Genomic DNA, 11,822 nt, shown 5'->3' on the forward strand with positions numbered 1-11,822 from the left:
AGCAATTAATTTTTGTGCTCCTCAGTCTGTAAATAAGGTATCAGGTTTTTTCTCCATAGGGATATACTGATGCTTTCTCTTGTTAATGCCATTAAATTGTAAAGTGCTTTGGGATATTGGCTCCCATGTTGCTTTAGAAATGCATGATTAAATTACACCCAATTATAAACCAAACCAGGTGATCTTGGAAAGGAAGGGATATTGCTCTGAGGCATTAATAGTCAACAGAATGCTCTAGGGAATCATGGGGAACTGCATATGCAATTTAATTTCTAGTGTCCATTGTAAACCTTCTATTTTCAGCCTGTATCTAAGCACATTTTCTGAAGTCTTTATTATCTTCTTTTGCATTAGAATGAGGTCCCATCGGGTAAGTTCCCTGGATTCTAAATACAGCACTGTAGGGCAAAATTCTCCTAGTAGATGCCATTCTTCAGAAACAGCTCTATTTCTTTCCTTATTCTTCAGAGCTTTTCTACCATGTCTCAAGCTTCTGCAAATAAACCCAGTAGCTTGCCATTTATAATGAAGAATAGGAAATCAGTTCACATCTGCTTGTGTCCTTCTGTCCTGCCTGAAGACAAGCAGGTTGTACCAAGGAAATGTACCCTATGACACAACCTCCATTTACTACCCTGTATGCTTGTTTACGTGCACAGAAGTTGCTTGTTTTCAGGCCTTGAACAAGACCCAGGCCTACAGCACCTCTACACAAGAAAATGACTGCAACCACCAAACTGGATATGTTGCTTCTCAGGAGCACATATAACAGAAGAAACATGTCTATGGCTTAGTTACATTGATCAAGAAAGGCTGATAACTAAATAAAAACAAGCAATCTGACACCCAGTCACTTATTCTAGTGTATTACGTATTCTATTACTTTAATGTAATTCCCACTGTTCTTGATGGAATTAGAAGACTACTAAAAACATGTGGATAACTTCTGAAGAAATATATGTATAGCCTGGTTACATATAGTTTCCTTGTCTGATATTTCTGTTTTAATAATAAACAAAATATATGTAGTAATAGTCCAAACTGAAAAACTGAACTTGGATCTCACAAATCCAAGTAAATACATACTCTGTTTTCCTCCAGCCCAGGCAGAAAGATCATTTACTGTTTTGATTCCATGAACTGGGGTCTGTTCAGTTTTGTCTGGGAATACTACTAATGAGACAACTTTATTACTGATACGGCCTGAGCAGAGAACAACTGAACAGACAAAAACACATTTACCTGACACAGTACCCATGAGTGTGCTAAAAGCACACCTAATGGACTTCCAGGGACTTCTACTGTTTCATGTCAGGCAATCTCCTAAACATGACAGATTGGTTTTCCTGAATGAATCCTTCTCATTTAGGAAACATATCCCAGTTGGATAGGAAACAGGCTACAAGACAATGATTTGTAAAGCCAGTAGTCTGTTTCATCAAGACATGATAAACTATCAGCCTACTATCTTAAATTTTAATCAATATCTGCAGAACCTACTACATTACATGTGCATATTGTTGAAGGAAGCCTGAAGTTGAGAAAACTGCTATCAAATAGACGGAACAGCAAAAAAGGAATTCCTGTGCTCATTGCCTAGGTGGGGAGCTGAGGTGCAGAACATTTTAGTGACATGCTCAAAGCCAAAGAGGAAGCCTGACCTTAGTCTGCAGTCTTGTGTACAAAAGCACCTCTTTTCCTCAGCACTAACATGAATTTTTATGCTCACCTTTCTCTTTGGAGGTGTACCATGGCTTCTCTGAATCCAAAGGGTCAATGTCCCCAGTGTCATTGCAGGCAGTGACTCAGAACAAGTATTTCCTCCCTGGAAGCAGGCCTGTGACGGCGTACTTATTGCTGTGGATTTTTCTGTGGCTGTGTGAACTATGTGGCAGTACTGATATCATGTTTCAGGATATCATAATGCGTCTGCTAGTTCTCTTCTTCATTTCAGCTGTAATTATATTTTAGTGTCACAGTTTCTGGGACTTTCTCAAGCCAGCTGAGATTAGTGGTTGATCAGAGGAGATCTAAGAATTAATTCGCACATTTAAGTATTGATTTCTCCTGTTTGGAGCCTTCCCTCTGTTATGAGACAAAATTTTTTCACTTCAGCTTCTCCCTTCCAGAGTCCTCATGTGTTTAGTTAAAGTACTTTCTCCTTGATTTCTTCTAGCTTGAGGAACCTGATTAGCAGTTTGCTGTATGTAATTCCTTTCTGATGAAATAATACAGCTGCTAATCTTAAAAAGCACTCTGAAAAGATGATGTACAAAATACAATGCAAAGATCCTTAACCTCCTCGCCCCCAGCAGATCATAGTAATGAAAAGTTCTCTAAGGAGCAAGCTAGTTTGTATTGACAAAGATGTGTGAATGCACTGTGCTGTTCCAGCACAAACCACCATGTGGCTCTTCAGCCTCACAGTCAGGTCAAACCTATGAGAGGATAGAAGAAAAACAAGACAGAAAGAGAAATTATAAGATTAAAATAATGAGAAGCTGTATCAGAAGAAGTCATTCTTCAGTCTGTTGAATCAGGCCTGAAGAAGTGAATGATGGAGACTGGAGGAAGAAATTTTTCTACAACTAGGGTTGTAGTTGGTTAAGAGGAACGATGCCAACATCCTAATACCCATATCACATGAAAAAAAAACAATAATGCCTCAGCAATCAACAGCTTAGTGATGAGCACCTGTTCACACCAGTTTCAGGTGAGAAAGATAGAACACAGAAACATTTAAGAATTGTTCAAGTAAAAAGTGAATTAAAACAAAGAAAAAGAAGAGGCAGCTCTAATGTCTTATTAGATGATGTCCATTCTCTTTGCCACAAACAATTTTCTATGTCTGTTTCTAGTACGACTTTTATTTTTTGTTACAGTACTGCATATTGCCATTCTGTACCAGCACAGTTTTCTTAGCATGTCATAATACTTGATTTCTCAAGACTTAATTAGTGTCTTTGAAGCATGGCCTCTGATATTACTATTTTAACTCTGGCACCTGATTGCTCATCTCATTCAAACCAGCCACCTCAAAGAACTGTAATTGTCTCATTACCTCTGTATTTAAAACAAGCATTTCAATTATGATAGTTTATTTGCTATAATACTTACCCACCTAACCCATACTCAGACTAGAGCTCCTTGATAGAAATCAGAGAATATTTCAACCATGACTTGTGTAATCAAATACTTGAGGGAGGTAAGTGGTAGAAGTAACAACTGCAATTACACCTAAGATCCCCATTAAGGGAACAGCTCAGTACTAGCTGGAAGGATGGAAGAATACTTTCAGTTTGAATAAAGAACTGCACAGCTTGTGCTGGCCTCCATCTTCTCCCAGCATCTCTGAAAATACAGCTAGAAGTAGAGCTCAGATACTAAACATTCCTTTGTGCAAGATGAATTTGATAACCCTTTAAAAATTATGTATATTTAAGAAGAAGAAAGGGCCGGTAGGAGATGACAATTCCAATTGGATGGTTATTGCAAGTCTTACCTGAAGGTGGTATTTCTAGAATTCCTTCCTGTTCCATTGCTTCCAAACTCCATTGCTTTTCCCACACTATCTTCACTTGCAGTTTGCCTGTTCTGCAAACTTCCTGCGGTGTTAAGTGGTACTAGAGATAGGGATCTTGGTGCACTTTGTCCAGTCCTTGGTGTCCTTCACTTATACATTCTAGCATGCATCATGATGACACATCTTCCTTGTTTGGTTCCTGCCAGGCTAAGGAAATACTGGAGCTGGAAAAATCCACCATGTAGAGGACCTTCAGGACTTCTGCAGGCTCTGTGACAGAAAGAGGACTGTGACATACTACTTTATTGGCAGCTCTATGTTTGTATATGTGAAGATAGAACTGTTCTTATTTCAAGATTTCAAATCTGCAAGGTTTTAGGATAAAAGCAACTTCGGTAAACACAGCAAATTCTGTCCACTGAGACAATGCAGTTTCTAAAATGAACATATACACATAAACCCTGTTCTGAGGCAGGCCGATTAAGTGTAAAGTCCTCACAGTGCTTGCAAAGGGCCCAGCTGAATTCAGACTGGAAAGAGCATCTTCTGTGAGCACTGACCACCACTCATTCTCCGTAAGTGCTTGGGAAAGGTATCTGGGCATTAAAATTCTATGCATTGCTTTTGTCTCTTCCTAACTGACAGATGAATGTGTGTAAACATGTTACCTCTAAACTGTCCTGTATGGTTTTGAGAGCTGAATGCCTGTTATTTTGTAATAAATCCCTCCTATCGTCTTGAGTCAAGTGGTTTGGCACTGGTTGGACTGCTTGGACAAATGAATTCATGGGCTGGCTTTCAAGATTCTGTTAATGTTCTCCAAATTTATGTGTCAAAGATTATAGTACTCAAATTAATAGCAACTTTTGAAAATACAGACCTTGCTTTTTGGTCATTAGTTTACTTCGTAGCTTACTTACCTCATAGCTGCTTAGTTAGGTATCCACAATATATAAGAAGAGTGAAAGATTGGATATTAAAAATTATCTGTGTTTCAAACCAAATGAATAGTTAAAATTCCTGCTCTGCTTTGACAGTCTCAGAAAAAAAATGCATTAAGAAATAAACAAAAACAACTAAGACCATCCTCCTAGTCCAAGCCAACTAGTGCAGCATGCTGTGCCAACATCAATACTAATGGCTTTTACAGAATACTCTTCTGAGCATAAAGGGTCATAAGGAACATGGTGCATGTGGTCAGAACATATTTTCCTAGGCTTAATGAGAAATAATGTAAGTCTTCAAATAGGAGAAGAATCATGGCTTCAGGCTTTAAGCTGTTTTTCTGTTCTCTTTTGATGTCAAGGAACCAGAATGCATTCCCTTCTGAGTAACTATTCAACCCCAAGGCTCTCTGAGCATAGAATTCTCTTTCTTTTTTCTTTCCTTTTTGTTGTTATTGTATTAGCTTCATGTTTCAAGAATTATTTTCCCCCCTAAATTATGTGCACCAACAGAGGACCACTTTTTACAGTTTTACAGATTACAGTGATAGTTAAAGCCATTAATTGGTGGCCTCTGACAAACTTTTGCTTAACTTTAGTTATACAGTCAAATAGAGTAAGAATTCTATATAAGGAACTAAAATTTGCCCAGTTCAGCATCTCTGAAGCACCACAGTCCTTCAGAGTTTGTGATTTAAATCAGTCCAGAGTTAGACACAAATTTTCCTACTACAAATCCAGTCTTAAGGGAGAAAAAGAACACAAACCCTGCAACTTCTAAAAAAGGTGATGGGCAACTGATAAAAGCAGCATAGCAATGTTAGAAATTTCACTTAAAAATATTTTCTTTGTCCTTTGGCAAACTGTACGTGAATATCAAGTGTTACAGGTATCTCCACGTTAGAGCATCTCTATCACATTGATCTGTTTGATTTTTGCATATACACGGCTGCTCCTGGTAAGAATTCCTTCTTACATTCTTATCTTAATAGTTACACACTTTAAGTGAATCACACTTTCAGGCACTTGTAATGACACTTACAGACAGCAGCATTAAGGCCTTCATCAATTAAACTGCAAATACAATGCAGTTCTTACACTGAATCAAGATGAAGTTTGCCACACTGCTTCAGACTTTGGCCGTAAATGCACAGATCTTGTCAAAGCATATATGCTTAGAAAAACGGGACATTAAACAGTTAAAGATGGGATCCTTTGCAACAAGTGGTCAAAGGTATGCTGGGAAATCCAGGCACTGTATGGTTGAACTCGCATTGTTTCATGCTGTATCCTTCAGGTACTTGGAAAGACAAACGTTGCAATTACACAACTCTAATTACCCCTAATACTGATACAACTTGGCCACTGATTTTTTTAATTGCTATTGGACTGACATAAACCAAGAGGCATTGTCAGCTCACAGACACCTGGAGAACAAGATAAACTCAGGGGTTAAGGGAGTCCTTTAATTAAATCTAGACTTCACATCTCCAGTAGTCCACTTTCATGTCTTCCACTAAGGTCCAGAAGGAAGTAGAATTTCTTTGAATGTAACATGAAGAAAAGACATAATTTGCCATTATAGTGCTTTCCACCAGATTATGGTCTATATCGTGCTGTAATCATACATTCTGGGGAGAAGTATCTTAATTATTTTGCTCCCACTGGCTTTAGCAGAACTTCCCATTAAAAAAAGAAGTTCAACAGGGTGGCCAAGCCTCTCATAGTCCAGCCCTTAAGCAAGGTTAAACCTCCATTCTATTTAGAAAAGCAAAAATTTCAGGTAACAGTAATTTGGTGTAAAAACTGCTTTCATCATTTACCACGAGTAATGTTGGTATTTCAAAGGGGATATTTTTGGATAGCATGATTGATTGTAACTTAATTAGCATGGAAGTGCAACATGTTGACTGAGACAGTGGAAAGAATACAAGAGCAAAAATATTAGCAGAAAAGGAAAAACAAAAGTCTTGTTAAAATGCTGTGGCTAATAAGAACACTCCCATGTGTTATCCAAGCTGTACTAAGCATTGATCATATGGTTGCTATCCGATGGATACAACACAATCAGACACTTGTTTAATTCATTTCTGGTCTAATTCAGGGAAAGGCAATCAAACTTAGGCAGTGTGAAATACCAAACATGAATGCTTGAAGTCTGACAGTCAAATCCATAGGTGTGACTTTTCAAGATAATGAGTGTTCTTGCTGTGTTACTACTGTATGTAAGTATCAGGCTGTCTTTGAGGGCTGAAAAGTGGATCTCGCCTTGAACAGCATGACAAAAAATATATATCTTGCTAGATGATGCTATTTCCTTGGTCAATCAACAGTACTCAGCTTTTTATTCAAAGCTTATTTTGCTTTTAATCTGGCTGCATAAAAACATACAAATAATCTTGATCTGACCTTGAACTGTATATTTGTTGCCTAGGACTCAGAGATTGCTAACTTCTTTTTCCTTCTTTCCATGACATAGCCTTGCACTGGGCAACATCCATCCTGGGCTGAGGAGTTCCTGGTGATGGTGACAGCTTCTTTCCTAACATCTAACTCTTGAGGCTGAGACACCTGTTCAAAAGACTCCACACACAGAAAAATCAGTTTAGCAATGGAATCCATGGATTTCAAGTTGTGTGAGTCTGTGTGCATATGTATACATCTATACCAACAACAAGAAGGATAACCTGCATGGTTACTTGATTCGTGGCTGCAGTCTTTCTTTAACAGCCTCTTACTTTGCCAGCTACTTCCCTTTATCACTTTAAAGGTTGAAACATTTAAATGCTTGCATTTATTCCAAAAAGGAGCTCTTTCTGCAGTATGCTACAGAGCTGCACAGAAACACTTACCTTAATCCATAGGAAGTTTAGATAAAAATGGAAAATTGCAACACTTTAGGCGAGAACTGACATATATTACTTCAGTTTGGAAATTTTACTTCTGAAATGACTCACCAGGCCAGACACACGGACTACACTGTCTTTTGTGATACACTCTGACCCTGGGAAAAAGAGCTACAAATATCAGGAGGCACAGGTTCTCTGGGATCCCTGTCCATAAAGGAAAAACAAGCGCAAGAGGTACCCACACTGTAAGTCTCAGAACATAGTTCAGCAGTGTTTTCTAACTAACTTAGGCTTTGGCTGACGTATTTTCTTTCTTGGCTGCAAAACAAAATGTTTTTAAGTATTCCCTTTTAAATTATCTTCTCTCCTCCTCCACAATATTTTCCAGAGAAAGACATTTCATTTGCCATATTCTACTAAGCTTATATAACTGACACGAGAAGAGAATGCTAGTCAGTCCTCTTTCATGGCCAGCCCATGTTGAGACATTTCTGAGTCTGCAAACACTGGTAGTGAAAGGATTTGCTATTTCTTTGGTCCTGGTTTTAGTCCAAGCACAAAACAGTTTCTAAAGAAGAAAATCTGAATTAGAGAGTTTGCAGCCCAACATGTCTACCAGTGACCAGCCTGCTATAAAATGATTAATATGAAGCCCTACCAACAATGCTGAGGTAAAGACTGTCCAAAGCTGAGACAGTTATTTTCTGAGATTCCGCATTAACAGATCTATTGTCTTCTCTTGCAGTGTTTGCTTGTAAAACAGTCACTGGTTTTCTCCATCACCTCTTTCTCTGCCACCTCAGCACCATCTCAGAAACGTATGACTTTACACAATGCCTTTGCCTTAAAAGGTACCTTGACGCTTTCAATATGCTCATTCTTCATAGTTACACTGTGTGCAGCTAAAGGCTTCAGTAACAGGAGAATCCAAAAAGAAAACAATTGAAAGCTGCAGCTGCAAATAGACCCTGCCATTTTTCCTGTGTATGCAAGGTGGTCCAGAGTTGGGCCCCTTGGAATACTTTATGATTTTTATTTTGTTTTTTAATGTAATAATCCCATATTTCATGAAAAACTTGAAGGACATGAAAAATCTTCCATGTGTTTTGATTGAGGCAATTCAGTTCTGTTTCTTAAACAAGAACCTGGCTGATTTCCATCAGGTGTTCAGCTCAGCAGAAAAGGAGGGAGCTCTGAGAAATAGCAATTGCACAATGCTCCCCAATTCTCAAGGTCCTTGAGATTTATTTCCAGGCAGATTTTAAGCTTTGAAGGCAAAAGAGGAAACACTCTGTGCTATTCTTTCCTAAGACCACATTTGAATAAGCCATAATCACAACAAAGATCATGGAATCAAAGTTTACTGCTTGCAAACAAAACATTCTGTCAGTTGTTAGAGCTGTATGGAACAATGATAATGATGTCCTGTGCACAATAAAGAAAAATAACCAAGTTTCTAAATATTTGTCAGGTATATGTTTGCAAAGGACAATCTGCTGAAATAGTCATAAAAATGCAGTCAGTATTTCTGACAGGAGGAAAATCATTCCCTGTACCAAAGCTTTGCTGTGGATGCATTTATACTGCACACAGGTTCTATATATTTGATGCCACAGCCACAGCATCCTTACTGCTTCATTTGTCCCACTGTCTTGGCAGTGGTATCCATCCAACTCGCCTTTATTTGGAGAACAGAAAGAGGCTCATTTCCATGCTGCAGATGATTCTGACAGTCCATCTGGCGCCATCTGGCTGCCAAGAGCTGAGTAATACATATATTTACATACTTCATGTATAATTTCAGGAAAGGTGTTTTTCTTGTTGCTCAGAACAACATTTCAAGTAAAGGTTAAGACCAACATTCTCAACCACAGATTTATAAACATAGAAACCCGTGTTTTGTCACTTTAAATCAATCAGTATGACTGTTCAATTTTCTCCCCTTGGCTAACAACGGAGCAGAAAGGTTTTGCTCGCAGACAGATAAGCCTAAAAATGGTACAGCCCCAGCTGATGGGACCTGATGAAGCAAAGACTCTGCAAGTGTTAACAGCAGTAAGGAGACAGCTTAGCTACCTGCAGTGTCAACTCTTGCTTTGTCCTCTGTCCCCCTGGCTGAATACGTGCCTATCTTCATGCTCCTCTTTTAGACCACTGATGAGTATGCTTCTCACTACATTACCCAGATGCCTTTCATGGCTATAATCTGACAAGAAGGTTGAGGCACGAAATGACACACATTGCAACAAACACCTTCTTTGACTCTGTCCCTGGATCTCAGAATTTCCTGCTCAAAGATGACAAAGAAATCAGGATTTCCAAGTCCTAATCGAGCACAGTGTTCTGTGATTTATAGATAGAATGAATTCTGTGAACAGGATCTACATATTTGCCTAGAAAAGCTGCATGGCATGTAATGAATGGTATGTATTAGCATACAATAAATTAGCATTTATTAATTACTCTGAAAATCTGAGACTGGGTGAGAGAGAAGGGAGGGTGGTGAGAAGTCAACCTTGCAGGAATTAATGTGAATCTACAGGTTGAGAAAATACGTTAACAAACATGAAATCATATAAGCATCTTCACAGGAGACTAGGAAGGAAAAATTTGAAAAAGCAAAGAATTAAAGCTGAAACTTAGTAAGGCTGAGATTGTAGAAGACTAGGAAGGATCAGATCAGTCCTTTTCTGATGTGTCCACATGCTTATCCTCAGTCAAAAATCCCCTAGGATGAAAGCTATTATCTTTGCTTGATAAACTGCACATCAGGGGAAGAAATGGGGATAAACAGAGCCTGTTCTTATGTAGTTTTTATCCTTTATGGGTGTATTTCCACTATAGGGATAGCAGCTCAAGGCTATTCTGTTGTAGTTGAACCTGTAAACGATATGCTAATATGATTGTTTCCTCTTTCCAATCACTTTGTCTTAAATGATACATTTCTCACAGAAGGCATCTGGGCATACTCAAACCTTGCCCACAATTAACAGAAGTTATCACAGATACTAAAAGCCACTAAAATCCACACTCTGTGAGGAAGAACTTTGAAATTCTTCTCCAGCCTATGATGAGAGCACAAAGATATTTTGCCAGCCTTCCCCTCCTGGCAGCCTTATGTCTTTCTATAGAGATCCTAGGTAGAAATTTACAGCATCAATAATGCTACTGCAAAATTAATTAAAGAAATAAACATGATATTAAATATTTAATATTGCAAGAGTCTCGTGTTGTGCTGCTGGTCCTCAGCATTCAAACATCCCATCGGTCACTTTAAAGAACAAGAATTCATTATGATAATCCTGGTTAAAATAAAAACACCAAACTTAACTAGGCTGCTTTAGGTGGTATGTACGAGGACTAAGATGGAAGACTTACTGCTTTATGCTTCTAACATTTTCTACAGCAAAGGGACATCCTTAATCATTATCTTCATAATACCAACACAAAGCACAGACTAATGGCTTATCCCATATTAAACAATAGACTTCAGATCTGCATTATCTCAGATCAGTTTCATGGCTGTTATAACAAAGCAGCACTACTGCTCTACAGTGAAGAACAGAGCAAAGGATGCTATTGTTCATTTTCCTTCCTTGGACCAACCATACATACCTTCCCAGTTGCACTGGTGCTGCTGTTGTAGTTGTTAGGTTCACTGTCTTACACAGAAACACTCATACAAGTTTCTGAGTCACTTGGCTCATCAACATTATGATAAACTCTGCTCTGTTCCCTTCATGATTCCTGTTGTGCTTCAGACCTTTCAATCACCTGTTAATTCCTTATCTCTTTCAGAGTGATATATTTCAAAATCAGTGCACGCTCCAGACAGGAATTTCCATTTTTCATTTGTGTACTTGTTGATGAATTGATCTGGAACCTCTTAGAAAGGGGAGAGGACTGGTAAAAAGAAATGGCACAAATCAGCAAGCACTTTATAAATCCAAGTGGGTAGTTTTGCTTTTCCAGGATACAACACAAGGTCAAATTCGAGGACTTTGCACTTTAGCTCTATGAATTTTGCAGTTCAAACCCTGCTATCTCATGTTTGATTTACTCACTGCCTGAAGAAGCTTACACTGAATTACCTGCAATCAATGAAGAATGGAGCTTTCTGTGCTATAACTCCAGTTTCAGCATTGAGTTCTGAAGTTCACAGGACTGGATATCCTAAGTGTGGGACAATCCATCAACAGATGCAATGACCTCATACTTATTGTCTTGCTTCCACACTTGCCCATTGAACTTCCAGCTGAAGTTTGGCATTTTCCTTAGAAGGCCCATTTCAAACACTGCATCTAGCAGTTTTTTGGTCATTTTCAATGGTTTTGTTTCTATCAGGATTTGTAACAGTCCAACCTGTTAAAATACCAAAAAGACAAATTTTCGTTTAGTTTCCAGTCTCTGATTTCCTACACTAAATAACAAGACTACAATGAAGTCATTTTCATTTCTTTCTTGAGTGATAGTAGAAAGATAAATTAATTCCTTGAACTTCAGCAG

The 11,822-nt window shown here is 38.4% G+C and overlaps 2 protein-coding genes across 5 annotated transcripts in view; one reads left to right on the plus strand and one right to left on the minus strand.

Moving 5' to 3' along the window:
• SPTY2D1 (SPT2 chromatin protein domain containing 1) overlaps positions 1 to 11,822 on the minus strand; it is an 86,057-nt gene that overhangs the window by 70,221 nt on the left and 4,014 nt on the right. The window contains exons 2-6 of one of the 4 annotated variants that reach the window (XM_085548617.1): positions 11,408 to 11,678; positions 10,932 to 11,219; positions 6,877 to 7,050; positions 3,503 to 3,793; positions 1,730 to 2,438 (exon numbers count right to left, since the gene is read on the minus strand). The gene's annotated coding sequence lies outside the window, so the exon portion shown is untranslated. Of the gene's footprint in view, positions 1 to 1,729; positions 2,439 to 3,502; positions 3,794 to 6,876; positions 7,051 to 10,931; positions 11,220 to 11,407; positions 11,679 to 11,822 lie in introns of those variants that run through there. The other 3 variants (XM_085548619.1, XM_085548618.1, XM_085548620.1) reach the window with 3 other exon arrangements.
• The window catches only part of TMEM86A (transmembrane protein 86A), a 44,787-nt gene that overhangs the window by 31,785 nt on the left and 1,180 nt on the right, over positions 1 to 11,822 (plus strand). The gene's annotated exons all lie outside the window — the stretch shown is intronic.

Source organism: Coturnix japonica, chromosome 5 (assembly GCF_054131305.1).
Source record: "Coturnix japonica strain WE chromosome 5, WE-NBRP24, whole genome shotgun sequence".
Classification (NCBI taxonomy): Eukaryota; Metazoa; Chordata; class Aves; order Galliformes; family Phasianidae; genus Coturnix; species Coturnix japonica.